Source organism: Saimiri boliviensis, chromosome 15 (assembly GCF_048565385.1).
Source record: "Saimiri boliviensis isolate mSaiBol1 chromosome 15, mSaiBol1.pri, whole genome shotgun sequence".
Lineage (NCBI taxonomy): Eukaryota > Metazoa > Chordata > Mammalia > Primates > Cebidae > Saimiri > Saimiri boliviensis.
In genome coordinates, this window is record NC_133463.1 from 61,047,560 (window position 1) to 61,063,185 (window position 15,626).

A 15,626-nucleotide genomic window follows, 5' to 3' on the forward strand; every position below is an offset into this window, starting at 1 on the left:
TGAAACTACTCAGAAAGGATAGCAAAAAAATGACTTTGAATGCACTTCCATCCAAAGTATGGAAATTTGGCCTAAATAGTGATTGAAATGTTGCTATTGGTGTGAATTATTAAAAACATATTTTAAAATTTGATTCCAAAACCATATAGTAAGATTTATCTCAATATGGTGGCATCATATTTAAATTTTCTAAGTGGTATAGAATGGTGATAAGAAACATTTTCCATTCAGAAATCTGGATCCACTAGAAGGATGAAAAGTCTCATTGACTTTTGGAAACTAAGCAGGACGTAGAGAAAAGAAATCACCCAAAATACACAACAAACCTTTGACTGCTAACTCTAACATTACATATTAGGTCACAAGTCTTGCTGCTCAAATTTCTTCAGTGACATATTTTAATACTTTATTTTATATCTGTAATCCTTAGTACAACCTATGACACTGATGACTTTGCCAGTCCTGACTCTGTGTGGTCCCCACCGTCTTTCCCAGCATTTCTGTTGCAATACTAGCTTTCTTGGTATTTCTGGAAAGCACTAGATATCCTACCCAAGGGCTCCCACACTTGCCTTTACCCTCCATCTGGCATAATTTTGCCCTAGATATCATGTCCCTCTGCTCAAAGGGCATTTCTTTGTTTTGTTTTGTTTATCAGAAGGCACTCTCTAAATACTATTATCGTCCCAGATCATTTTCTGTCCTATTTCCCTAACTTATTTTTATTTGTTTCACATATCAGAAATGGACATATTTTGTTTATTTGTTAAGTTAACTATTCTGTATTTCTTTTTCCTTTCCCACTAGAAATTTTATCTACCCTTGTTCTTCAAGGATTTGTATCTGATTTCTTCATCACAGTATCCTTCATGTTTAAGGAGTGCTTGGAAAGTAATAGCTGCTCAATAAATATTTGTTAAAAAAAGAAAGGTAGGGAAGGAAAGAGGAAGTGAAAAATAAAATAAAGAAGGCGGGGAGAGAAAAGAGGAAGGAATTTCCATGAATGTGAGCTGCAAAATGATTTTTAGCCAACAAATGTCTGTAGAGAACCCAGATATGTTCTGACGCAATTTTTTCCCTTCATTTTTACATTTTCTCTGTGTCTCATGCTGGGACTCATTATTTGCACTCTTGAAGCAACTGGGATGTTTTTTCATAGTCTCTGGTTTTTATGGGACAATCTGTTATTTGCCTAATTTGAAGCTAAAAGAACACTCTTTTGTCTGCTAACCCCCTCTGTATTAGATAAAGATATGCACTCTAAAATAACCCCATGTGACACAAAAATTTTGCACTTTTGGTGGTAGTCAAGTGGATTTTCCTATTAATTTTTTAAATTACATTTTAGGTTTTGGGGTACATGTGAAGAACATGCAAGATTGTTGCATAGGTACACACGTGGCAGTGTGATTTGCTGTCTTCCTCCCCATCATCTATATCTGGCATTTCTACCCATGCTATCTCTTCCCAACTCCCCACCCCCCGCTGTCCCTCCCCTATTTCCCCCCTACAGACCCCAGTGTGTAGTGCTCCCCTCCCTGTGTCCATGTGTTCTCATTGTTCAACACACGCCTATGAGTGAGAACATGCTGTGTTTGATTTTCTGCTCTTGTGTCAGTTTGCTGAGAATGATGGTTTTCAGGTTCATCCATGTTCCTACAAAGGAGTTCCTATTAATTTTTTATGCTCACTATCTTAAAAGCTCTAATAATATTGAACATAAAATATAATATTGACAAGAATTATTACTAAAACATTACTTCTGTCACCTTAAATAGTGTGATTTCCCTACTTGAAAGCAAAAGTGTATATCATGTTAATCATCAAATTCCCAGGGATCCAGGGATGTTAATCCTTTGGCAACACCTGCATCTCAATTTCTTATTTAATGTCAGGAAGCTGCCCATATCTGTGACAAATTTTAAATTAAAATAATTATCCTTGGTAGATTTTCCTCCTTTTACATTAGCTTGGAAAAATAAGGATGTAGACATTAATTTATTTATTCCTCAGGTACACTTAATGTTATATTTTTCTAACACAATCTCACAAATTTATATTGCATGCCTAATATTAGGTGTTTTGTTAGACATTGGACGTTTTAATAGTGAATAAACCATAAAAATAATAGCCAAAATTTGTTGATTGCTTGCTATATGCTGATCACTGTTTTAAGTGCTTTGCTTATATTAATTGATTCACTCTTCAGAGAAGAAAGGAAGCTTTTCTTTGCTTATTGCCTCTTTTAAGTTTAACGTTATTCAATGATCTCAAAATTCAATATTAGTCACCATTCAAATTATATGGCTATTCCCTGATCCTGGATGTAAGAAAACACTCATAGCTACACTAATCACTCTCAACATTATATATCATTGTTTTTATGCAGGAATTACTGTTTTAACAATTTAAAGATTATTCTAATTTTATGGCTTTAGAGTTGGTATTAAATTGTTTGTATTAAATATTGTAAAATTCTGTTATTATCTTCATTAAGCAATCTGAATAAGGAAATTAAGGAAAGAGGAAGATTAGAATAATAGTAATACTGTCATATAACATTTACTATGCTCCATCTAGAGTTCTAAATTTTTTACATATATTCACTTGATCCTCACTGAATTAGAGCTTCAAAGAAACTGCATGAGATAATACTATCATTATCATCCCCATTTTAGAGATGATGAGCCTTGAACTCCAAAGAAGTAAATTGTCCAAGGTCACATGACAAGAAAGGTCACACAAAGCCAACTGTGGAACCCAGATTTTCTGGTTCCAAGATAATTTGTCTAAGAAAACTGTGTAAATGCATACAGATAATGAGAAGGTAGAATGATAAGACAGAAAGAAAAGAGACATTAGTGTTATATATAACTTGGTTTGAATATCATTCAGGCATTTTCAAGCTGTGAAGAACACAGCAAGTTAATTAAGAATCACAAAACTCAACATCCTCATCTGTGAAAGAGTGATAAATTAGGGTTGTGGTGAAAATTAGAAATCACATCTGATATCTAATATATGACTTAAATTAAGGTAGTATCCAGGATCCAGGGCTATTTTTACCAGAAATTTTGTTTTTTCAGCCCTGAGGGCATTTGATATTTTCCTATCATGATAATATTATTTCAGTATTTCTCTTGGCCTTATCCTGTAATAAAAAGATCTTTCGGCTCAAAAAATGAAGAAAAAGTTGACTTCCTGCAGAAATTTCCAGTATAGATAATTTCAGAATTATTTTTATATTTCTCCCTAACCTTTTTTTCTTTCTGTCTCAAGAATAAAAACCACAAAGTGATATCATTGGGGAATATGCTGAATAGTCATATTTTTCTATGTAAGTCATTGTTGTAAAGAAGAAAGTCATCAGAATATATTCATACAATTATTTATATTCTATAGCATAATAAATATCATTCCAGTAACTGTCATTCCCTTTGTATGAATTTTTTTAAAATTAGAGGAGATTTGATTTTATAACAATAAACAGATTTTCCTTTTGATTTATCTTTAATTATTTTTTAAATAGTTAAGAAACAAAATTTTTAATTTTTCAATTAAATGAAATAAAAATGAAAACACCAAGGTAGTATATTAGCTACCAATTTTAATAAAGTTAACACATAACAAATTCTTAGAGAACTCCTTTTAATTAAAAGCAGTATTTCTAAACCATTAAAAATTACTATTTATATTTCTCACTTTAGATTGTCTTTTCCATTGTGAATAATATTAAGATAGCTAACCTCAGAACTATCCCTTAGAACTACTTAGAAAATAACCCTAAATGGATGAAAACCCACCCTCAGTTACTTCAACTTTTATACATTTTTGTTACTGCCTACAGCTAATTTTCTCTCAGAGGCTATTGAGCATTTACTCCAAGTAGTTTAAGCAGCCCCAAAAAAGAGAGAGATAAATATTGGTAATGCTTAATTAATGGTTTTTAAAGGAGAATACAGCTACAAAGCAGCAAAGAAGAAAAGTGAGAGGATGATATCTCTTAAATGTTTAATCCAACATAATTTAATTATTTTAAAATGTCTGTATTTTCCATCATTTTCTGCAGTGGCAGAAATTTAGAACACGTTGATTTCATTTTCTCATTCCATATTATTTTTTTCATATTTAGAGATAATGCAAAGGTCATATGCCTGGTAAGTCCCAAATATGGTACACTTAGAATGGTGGAATGTCAAGTTTCATCTCACTGTGCTTAGTTAGTCTCTACTACATATATAATATCAGGATGAAACCAACCAAAATGTCGTAAGTACCTACTGTTTCTATCAGGGTATAAAATGGTTCTATCAAATATTTCAAAAACTATGGCTTGCTTTTCCTAAAGAAATAAGTTATTTTAAATATGACAAATAAAGTACTATAAAATACATTATATAACTTAAATTTCTTTTAAGTTGAGAATACAAAGTATAATTTAGTCATTCCATGTTCATTTTTGAGCTTTGACAAAGACTCTCAATTTGACCAAACTTTAATCAGGCTTCTGTGAATCTTTTTCTCAACTTGATCTTGACTTTTGGAAGTTTTGTTTGTCTTTGACTAACCTAGTTTTAGCAAAACTTCTGGAAGTAAGTTTAACAAGAATCTTTACCCTTGATATCTGACTACCCTTGATATCAGATCAAATTCCAAGTCCCCCACAATTGATATATAATTAACTTGTTTTGCCTTCAGCAAGAATCCTGTCAAGTTGGTTTAGCCAGAATCTCCTCCTAACCCTCAAGCTTCCTCTTAGTAAACTTTTATTCACTAGCCACTGAACACCGCTACAAATCACCACTTGTCTATGCTATATTCAGAATTTAGCTCAATTTGATGCTGGAATCTTATTTCCCCTATTGTAAGACTTAATATTTTAATAAAATATATTTTTGCTGCTTTAACTAATGTTCATCCTTGGTTTTCTTTGACACTTTTAGCATTGCACTCTACTAAGCTAGGAAAATTTCAAAAAATGTAGGCTCAGTTGAGTCTAATGACCTTATCTGTCCCATAAAGGTAAAATGTTAAATTTTATGGATATTAATTTAGATATTTTCTTAAAAAATGTAAACAGTTCATCTTATAACAAATAAAATGAGTGAAAAGTTTTCTTCAAGCAATTGCTACCTCAACTTCAGTTCTTGTTATTGGTCTATTCAGGAATTAAACTTCTTCCTAGTTTAGTCTTGGGAGGGTGCAAGTGTCCAGGAATTTATCTATTTTAAATAAGTCAAGGTCTGTTATTTTGTAGAATACCAGTATCTGGCCATCCATTTTAACATAATCTCTTTACTGATTTTTGGTTGATGTTCATGATTATCATAAACAACTCATCATTTAATATATATCATTATTCCAAAAACCAAAGACATTATTTTAAGATAACATATCGCATTGATTTATTTTGTCTATTATAATCTCCAAATTGTAGTATTACATAGTAATGTGATTTATCCTGTGCTAATGATTAACTTTCACTAGATTCTATAGTGAAAACACCAACAGCAGCAACAAAAATAACAATAAAAGCTGATTGACCCCATGATAACTAATTTAATTAATTTTTCAATATTATTTTTTATTTTTTTGAAAAAAATATTTATTATCCTTTAAATTCTGGGGTACACGTGCAGATCGTTGTAGATGGTGTCACAAATGGGATTAATGTAAAGCTTCTTGTAATCCCCAGGAGCATTAATTGACCAAGCAAGTTACCCTCTGGACCCACTGTTTCCATTGCTCTCTGGTAGCATCTGGAGATCGATCTTGGATTCTAAATCTTCATAGATTTGTGTTTAAGTTATCCAAACTTGTTTGAGTAAATCTTTTATCTGAATTGGATTTGGAAGTTGTGACAGAAAGTGGACTGGTTGCAGAAGAGAACTGGATTGAGTAATTAACTGGAATGAATCCAGTGAGAGTGTTCAGTTGTGTGATTGGAGCAGCCAGAAACTATTAGCAAATAGCAATACTAAAGAGTGTGTGAGCTCAAGCTTTTGGAACATTGAAGAGATTTTTTTTTTTTTTGGTTCTATGATCTTTCTTTATTTCTGTGTGTGCATGGGTGTGTGTGTATTTAGAAAAAAATATTATTGGCCAAATTAATAAAGGTTATTTGAAATCCAAAGCCAACATTCAACATAAAAATAGGATCCTTAATTTCTGAAGAACTGAGTACTCTACCTTCCAGCTCTGTCTACATTTACATGTATAACTTGGTTCTGGAAGCAGCAAAAACTTAAAAAAGGGTAAGATTTTATGAAAGAAAATTTAAAATTACAGCAGAATGCCCAAATGAATAATGCTGCACTCTAAGAAGTGAATTTAAAAATTAGCACCTCAATATTAGGTTCATCTAGGGATACTTGCTGATGTGCAGAAGTTTCTAAAAAGATGTATTATTATCTTATTTTTAAAAAGGAGTTAGGAAGGTAAATAAAAAGCCTAAGTGACTAAATGATAAGAAAAACTGAGTGTGCTAACCTTTTGGTTAAGTTACTATCTCACCCAAAAGGCAACAGAAAGCTGAATAAAGTGTTTATAAAATGTAGACCCTCAGATAAGTGAGCTTGCTTCTTTTTTAGAGGTATTCATGCTGAATACATGCATAGAGAATTCTTTATTTGCCTTATTAGTGAGCTCTGTCTTAACTCCAGTAATTTTAGCTAAGAAATAGAATGTAATTTTAAAAGACCACCTACTGAACTAAAACTGGTCTTCAAAATACATCTTTCTAGCATTTCATTGGCCTCTTTGAAACATTTTTATTAATAAATTTAAATCTATAAATGAAGTCTTCATTTGTAAGGGATTTTGCTTAAAAATATTTTTACTTTTTGTGTATTTTGAGCACTTTACACTGAGAAGAGAGGAAATACTGAGTCAGTAGAAACTCTTAAGCATTGCTTTAAATGTAAGAACAAGCCTTACCTTTGTTTAATATGCTTGTTTGGTTATCTCTTCTTAACTGGGCCTTTTTTTACACCCTCCTTTCTTGGTTTGAGCAAAAGATCTTGCAATATTTAAAGCTGAAGTCTCATCTCTGTGTTTTGGGATACGTATTTCCTACCTAATTTTAACTGCCCTTTAGAAGTTCAGATTTAGAGTTGCCTAGCTAACAGTTGCTTAGGGCAACAAAACAGGTAATTTGAAGATTGGTAGTAGGAATTTAGAAAACAAAGACTATTTGGAAGCTGGCAAATGAAAAATCTTAATGTCACTGAAAGACCTGCTTCTGTACAGTGTCCGTGTGCCTGTATGTATCATGTGTATATGATATTTCTATGTGATATAAGATCATGTTTGGTAAATGAGGCTATTTGTGATTTTTTTTTAAATTGTACTTTGGGTTCTGGGGTACATGTGCACATCCTGCATACTGCAGGATTGTTGCATAGGTACATACATGCCATGGTGGTTTGCTGTCACCATCCCCCGCATCCAGTTGCCTACATCAGGCATTTCTCCAGGTGTTATCCCTTCCCATCTTTCCGGTTCCCCACTGTCCCTCCCTTCCCCTCTCCTCCACCCCCCTCACCTAGCCCAGTGAGTGTTGTTCCCTTCCCTGTGCCCAGGTGTTCTCATTGTTCTTCACCCACCTGTGAATGAAAATGTGGTATTTGGTTTTCTGTTCTTGTGTCAGTTTGCTGAGAATTATGGTTTCTAGGTTCATCCATCTCTCTACAAAGGACAGGAACTCATCATTTTTATTGCTGCATAGTATTCCATGGTGTATATGTGCCACATTTTCCTTGTCCAGTCAGTTCATGTAGTATTGACAGAAAATAATAAAAGATTTTGGTTTATATTTTGATTAAAATGTAAAGATAAAAAAACAAGAAGAGGAGGAGGAGTACAAAGGAGAGAATGATTCTGTCTCACGGTGTCTTTCTCAGGTGTGTTTGTTTGTTTGTATGTTTTGAGACAGTCTCACTCTGCCACCCAGGCTGGAGTTTGGTGTCACAATCCTGTCTCACTACAACCTCCACTTTCTGGGTTCAAGCAATTCTCTCACTTCAGCCTCACAAGTAGCCGGGACCACAGTCCAGTGCCACCAAATCCAGCTAATTTTTGTATTCTTTCATAAAGATAGGGTTTCACCATGTTGGCCAGGTGGGTCCTGAACTCCTGGCCTCCAGTGATCCACCAACCTCAGCCTCCCAAAATGCTACAATTACAGGTGTGAGCCAACTGGCCCAGCCTCTCAGGAGTTTGATGGCTTAGAAAGCTGAGTTTGTTTCTTACAAAAAAAATAAATATTTTGCTTTTTAAGATGTTTTAAATAGCACTTTGGCTAAATGATTGATTATTTATTTTACAGTGACTTGTAAACTTATTGTAATCAAACATTTTAAACCTTGACATATTTGATAGGGTTCTCAAAATCAAGTTTTAAGTTATAAAATTAAGTATTTTAACCTCAAACTAACTTTCAGATGTGACAGATGGCCTCTAAATTATCTAAAAGAAAATTAATTTTTATTTTATTAATATTTTATACATTAAAATATCATTTTATATGTTAAATTATGTGGGAAGCATTTTCAAATAAGAAATAACTTTTAAACTTTGAGTTATATTATTATGGATATGTTATTAACATGTGCTCCAAATTGTTAACATTCCTAAGATTCTGATATGTCTTGGTATACGTTATGAGTCATAATTATGGTTATCATGTTAAATTATTATAGGCCACAGAAATAACAAAATTGCATCTATAGCCTGACTATATTCAGCCTTGTCCATAGTTAATTGCTTAATTCTGAAGTATTTTCTGAAAGCTCTTTATAAGCAAGTAAAATTCTATAGTGTGTCTTCAAGGACGTTCATAAAAAGGATGAAAAGGACTCTGACAAGCACTCTTGAATACAGGTTTCTAATAAATTTAAGATCATATACTTAGGGTAAAAATTCCCAGAAATCTAATGAAGAGATTGACTCATATATAAAACTGCTAACCCAAGCAGGACAGGAATTAATTGAATACCACAGAAATACTTGGCCAGAGTTTTATGCTAAATTAGCCAGTATTGAAATTGACAAGATATACAATTAGAATGAATTTTATGGTCCAGGTCAAATTACCTGTGGTAACCCATTTCGTATCATGCATGTGAACTGGAGAAAAAATAATGGTATTTAAGAGGATATAAATCCAGTGTTAAGCAGGGACTCGTAGAAAGCCTGGAAGGCTGCTTGGTCTATCCTTAGTCCTTAAAGTTTCTATTATTAAAAACTCTGCACTCTATGACACATCATGGGAGAGAAAAATTATCCAAATTTTAGGTAGGTAGGTAGGTAGATAGCTAGATAGGGGTGTGGGTGTGTCTCTCTCTCTGTGTGTGTGTGTGTGTGTGTGTGTGTGTGTATAGTGACTGTTCTAAATTACCAAAATGGTTTGTGACCAATGTTTGGTTTGTCCAACTCATAATCCTAAGAAGATGATGAAAACTTTAGATATATTTATACTATTTGCTGTACCATTTAACATTTATAGTGGGATTTCATTCAACTGGCATTTTCAATGCATGTTTTCTGGTTATTTAAAAGCCTTCCTATGCAAGAAAGCCAATGCTATAACAGTAACTAAAAGGTTATTAGGAAATGTGTTTTCCTCATGGGGCATTCCTGTAAAAATATTCAAAAATAGAGGTATTTGTTTCACTGGACAATTTGTAAAACAATTAAATAGGATATTACAGATTCAATAGCATTAGGCAAAGCTAACTGAATTGACTGGATTGCCTTGATCAAAGATACTTCAGACTGGTGACAATCGGATCCGCTTCCAGGAGAAAACGTAAGTTGACTCCTTATAAAATAGTCGCTGTGAGGCCTATGACCCTACTAATAAAATTTCATGTATCTTCCACTCCTAACCTCTGACATAGCTAAAATCTCGGAGGTTTTAATGCATTATGCCAAAACGAATTTTTACCAGGTAAAGAAAGCATTGCATGATTCACCCAATGAAGAAAATCAAACCATTCATGAACAAAAACCTGGAGATGGGGTCTTCTGAAAATGATGAAAAGAAAGGCTGTTGTTGCTGCCCACACTACAGCAAAATGTCAGAACTTTAAACCATAGACATTTAATCTCACAACTCAGAAGGGCCCTGTTAGATTCGTGAACTGTACACCCTTTGGAAACCTTAAGGTAAAGCTAGCCAAGGAAGTTTCTTCCCAGAATCTGACAGCCTCATAGAAGTGGACAGCTTTCCCAGGATTATGGAGCAAGACTTCTCTGCCATAATGCGACTCTTAACTCTCCTGTTTTTCTTATCCCCCTATGAACAATAGAACTGGAAAAGGAGCCTTGTGTGTACTCACGGGGTATACTTTTAATTGTGGAAGATTTTACTGCCAACTTTATGCATAGACAACCTTATGTCTCTCTCTCTCTCTCTCTCTCTCTTTCTCTCTCTGTTCCAGTTAAATTCCCGGATACATGTAGAAGATGTGCAAGTTTGTTACATAGGTATATATGTGCAATAGTGGTTTGCTGCACCTATCAGCCTTTCATCTAGGTTTTAATACCTGCACGCATTAGGTATTTGTCCTAATGCTCTCCTTCCTCTTGCTCCCAACTCCCCGACAGGAGTGTGTAATGTTCCCCTCCTTGTGTCCATTATTTTTCATTGCTCAACTCCCAGTTATGAATGAAAACATGAAGTGTTTGGTTTTCTGTTCCTGTGTTTGCTAAGGATGATGGCTTCCAGCTTCATCCATTTCCTGCAAAGGACATGATCTCATTCTCATTTTTGGCTGCATAGTATTTCATGGTATATTTGTATCATATTTTCTTTATTCAGTCTATCTTTGATGGGCATCTGGGTTAGTTTCATGTCTTTGCTGTTGTAACTAGTGCTGCAGTAAATGTATGTGTGTGTCCCCCTTTATAGTAGAATGATTTATATCCCTTTGTATATATACCCAGGATTGGGATTGCTGGGTCAAATGGTATTTTTGGTTCTAGATCCTTGAGGAATTTCCACACTGTCTTCCATAGTAGCTAAACTAGTTTACATTTCCACCAACAGTGTAAAAGCATTCCTATTTCTACACAGCCTCACCAGCATCTATTGTTTCCTGACATTTTAATAATTACCATTCTGACTGGCATGACATGGTATCTCATTGTGGTTTTGATTTGCATTTCTCTAATGATCAGTCATGATGAGCATTTTTTTCATATATTTGTTGGCCACAAAAATGTCTTCTTTTCGGAAGTATCTGTTCCAATCCTTTGACCACTTTTTGATGGGGCTGCTTGTTTTTTTCTTGTAATGTGTTTAAGTTTCTTGCAGATTCTGAATATTAGACCTTTGTCAGATGGGTAAATTGCAAAAAATTACTCTCATTCTGTAGGTTTCCTGTTCACTCTGATGCTAGTTTCTTTTGCTGTTCAGAAGCTCTTCAGTTTAATTAGATCACATTTGTCAACTTTGGCTTTTGTTGCAATTGGCTTTGGTATTTTTTGTCATGAAGTATTTGCCCATGCCTATGTCCTGAATTGTATTGTCTAGGTATTCTCATGTTTTTATGGTTTGGGGTTTTATATTTATGCTTTTAATCCATCTGGAGTTAATTTTTGCATAAGGTATAAGGAAGGGGTCCAGTTTCAGTTTTCTGCATATGGCTAGCCAGTTTTCCCAGCACCATTTATTAAATAGGGAATATTTCACCACTGCTAGTTTGTGTCTGATTTGTTGAAGAGAAGATGGTTGTAAATGTGCAGTGTTATTTCTGAGGTCTCTGTTCTGTTCCATGGGTCTATATGTCTGTTTGGTACATGTTCCATGCTGTTTTGGTTACTGTAGCCTTGTGCTATAAATGGAAGTCAGTTTAGTGTGATGCCTCCAGCTTCATTCTTTTTGTTTAGGATTGTCTTGGCTCTACAGGCTCTTTTTTGGTTCCATATGAAATTTAACATAGTTTTTATTTACTTATTTCTTTTCTACTTCTGTGAAGAAAGTCAATGTTGGTTTGATGGGAATAGCATTGAATCTATAAATTATTTGGGCCATATGGCCATTTTCACTATATTGATTTTTCCTATCCATGAGTATGGAATGTTTTTCCATCTGTTTGTGACCTCTTTTATTTTATATGCAGTGGTTTGTAGTTATCCATGAAGAGGTCCTTCTTGTCTCTTGAAAGCTGTATCGCTAGGTATTTTATTCTCTTTATAGCAATTGTGAATAGAAGTTCACTCATTATTTGGTTCTCTGCTTGTCTATTGTTGGCGTATAGAAATGCTTGTGATTTTTGCACATTGTTTGTGTATCCTGAGACATTGCTGAAGTTGCTTATTAGCTTAAAGAGTTTTGGAGATTTTCTAATATAGAGTAATATCATCTGCAAACAGAGACAATTTGAATTCCTCCCTTCCCATTTGAATACCCTTTATTTCTTTCTCTTCCCTGATTATCCTATTCATAACTTCCAATCCTATGTTGAATAGGAGTGGTGAGAGAGGGCATCCTTTCCTTGTGCCGGTTTTCAAAGAAAGTTCTTCCTGCTTTTGCTCATTCAGTATGATATTGGCTATGGGTTTGTCATAAATGGCTCTTATTATTTTGAGATATGTTCCATCAATACCTAGTTGATGAGAGTTTTTAACATGAAATTATTTTGAATTTTATTGAAGGCCTTTTCTGCATCTATTGAGATAATCATGTGGTTTTTTTTTTTTTTTCATTTATTCTGTTTATGTGGTGGATTACATTTATTAATTTACATATGTTGAACCAGACTTGCATCCCAGGGATAAACCCGACTTGACAATGGTGCATTAGCTTCTTGATGCGTTGCTGGATTTGCTTTGCCAGTGTTTTACTGAGGATTTTCGAATCAACGTTCATTGAGGATAATGGCCTGAAGTTTTCATTTTTGTTGTATCTCTGCCAAGTTTTGGATGATGAGGATGACGCTGGCCTCATAAAATGAGTTAGGAAGGAATCCCTCCTATTCAATTGTTTGGAATAGTTCCAAATGGAATGGTACCAGCTCTTCTTTATATCTCTGGTAGAATTTGGCTGTAAATCCATCTGATCCTGGGCCTTTTTGGCAATCTTATGTCTTGATGGACAGCAGACAAAGGGCAAGAATGAGTAAGATATTTTAAATGGTACATTTTGTGCTCCATAATCACTTAAAAACAGAACATCAGTCCACTCCTCTTAACCTACATCATAGGTTAAAGGTGTGGGGGGATTTTACCCTTTTTTATGGGCATCATTTGCTAGGTCCATTTTTCCACAGTTTAGTGTAAATGAGCTAATAATTAGAAACGTGCCTCTTATAATAATCTCTACAGAAGATTCTACAGTAAGGGCTATGACTGCATTGCTGACTTTTTAAAAGTCTCTTCATAATGTTGTGCTAAATATGAAAATTTCTCCTGATTACTTATGGCCCAACAGGGAAAAGTCTGACACTTCTTCATGCATGTGGATAAATACATTAGGTGATGTAAAGACTCAGGTGCACAGAATTGACAAATAGTTTCCTGTTTAAAAGAAGTAGATTGTTTTTCTGGCACATTCTTTAATCTATTTGATTTTAGGTGGTTTGATTAACGAGGCACTAAGGAGCATTCACTGAACTCTATGTAATGATGAAGAGGTAAATCATCTGGGGACATGCATGACCTAAATTGTAACATGAACCACTCTGCCCCAATGGATAGATGTCACCATCATCATTAGCAGAATACACATTATTTTCAAGTGTAAATGAGGTATTGACCACAATGGTTTATAGGCTGAATGAGATATTCACCAAAATGGATTATAAAATAAATCCTGTTAAGTTTAAAAGAATATATATCATCAGAAGTATGTTTTCATACTACAATGGAATTAAATTTGACACCAACAACAGAAAGACAGCTGGAAAATCTCCAGGTACCTGCAACTTAAACAACAAACTTCTAGATAATCTGAGTCTAAAATTAAATTTGAAGAGCTATTATAAAACATTTTGTACTAAATAAAAATGAAAATGCAACATATTATATTTTGTGGAAAATTTAATTTAAAAACTGCTGTAAAGGTAGTTTTTTGGTGTGTGTGGGGTAATTACAGCATTAAATGTATCCATTAGGAAAAAAGAAAATCAAAATCAGAAAACTAAGTTTCCATCTTGGGATACTACAGAGAGATATTAACAAAGTAATAATTTAACATCCCAACCTCAGTCCCAACATTCCAGTGATAGTGACCAGCTATCAGATTAATTTTATTTGCTATTTTTATAAATTGCAACAGTAAATGTATGCCTAATCGGCACCCTCCCTCAAAAATACCTAGTACTTTCTTTTCACATTCATACACATATTTAATAACAATGAAAATTTCATTTGATTTTAGAATTTCAAATTGTCATAGAAGTCAAGGGGAATGTTTTAGTACAGATTTAACAACACAGAATATGATTTATTAGAAAAGGTGAAGATTCAAATTCTCTACTACTGTAGAAGAAAGGCAAGATTAGATTTAAAATATGGACCTTTCCTTTTCATCTCTCTTCAGATTCATGCCTATATTATATTTGCCCTGCTATGTTACAAACAGCATCTTCTAGTCTTTATTTAGAGAAGCAGCTGGCCAATATTTTATGTCTGTAGACTCACAAAGTATCTATGGTGTTTCTGGGGGGAAAAAGATAAATTTTTCAAAAGTAGTCTCTAAGTTTAACAGGTGGCAGCTGTTTAACAAATCAATGTTTTGAGATAGAACAAACAAATTAAGATTTAGAGGTGAACAGTTTTCCAAAAACTAATGATAACAGTCTCATAAGCATTTGGATGCGTGCACAAATATAATATACTGTTTTAAGTTGTCATTCTACAAAAGTATACATGCTGGGAAATCATGAGTCTCATGCTAGAACATGGAAATTTTCTAAGATTATGGCAAATCTCTGGATTGTGTCTAGTTTGCTACTCTACCATCTGTTTAACATGAATTTATCACTGGTTATTGGCTTGGAGTAGTAATCTTTAAATTTTCTATTCAGTTTGAACAGTGATCTGTAAAGCATCATTCACAGAGCCTCTGCAGGGCTTCCATGACTCAGCCAGCACCATGCTTAATACAAATTTGAAGCAAAAACAAAAACAAAAGTGATTTATATCCAGCTGTGGCCAAATTGTAGCTCATAGCTTAAATTGTCCTTCTGTGAATCCAATATTGCAAAGAGAACAGCTGTATGGGCAATGCTACACTTTCCTTATTAACCATGCAGAGATAAAAGCTGCTAGAGAGAAGGTTTCTATCTTAAAGAAATGCCTGACTACAGCACTGAGGTTAATTCGCTTAAATTGCAAATCATGCGTAGAACATTAGATCCCTTGTAGTCTGATAATAAGATCTAAATTATTGGTGATACTCCCAGAGGGTATCATCCCTAATGATCCAAACAGTTATGAAGTTTTAAGATGCTATAATTAAATTACTTTTATATTTTCTTCCTTTTATATTTTACCCTGCAGTATGCATGCATAAAGCAGCGGCTTTCATTTGTCCTAAAGCCCATTATGTAAGTCTGTCCATTGTAGAGGACTACACCCTTCCTGTACATTTTATTATATTTAGGTGCCCATATAATCTC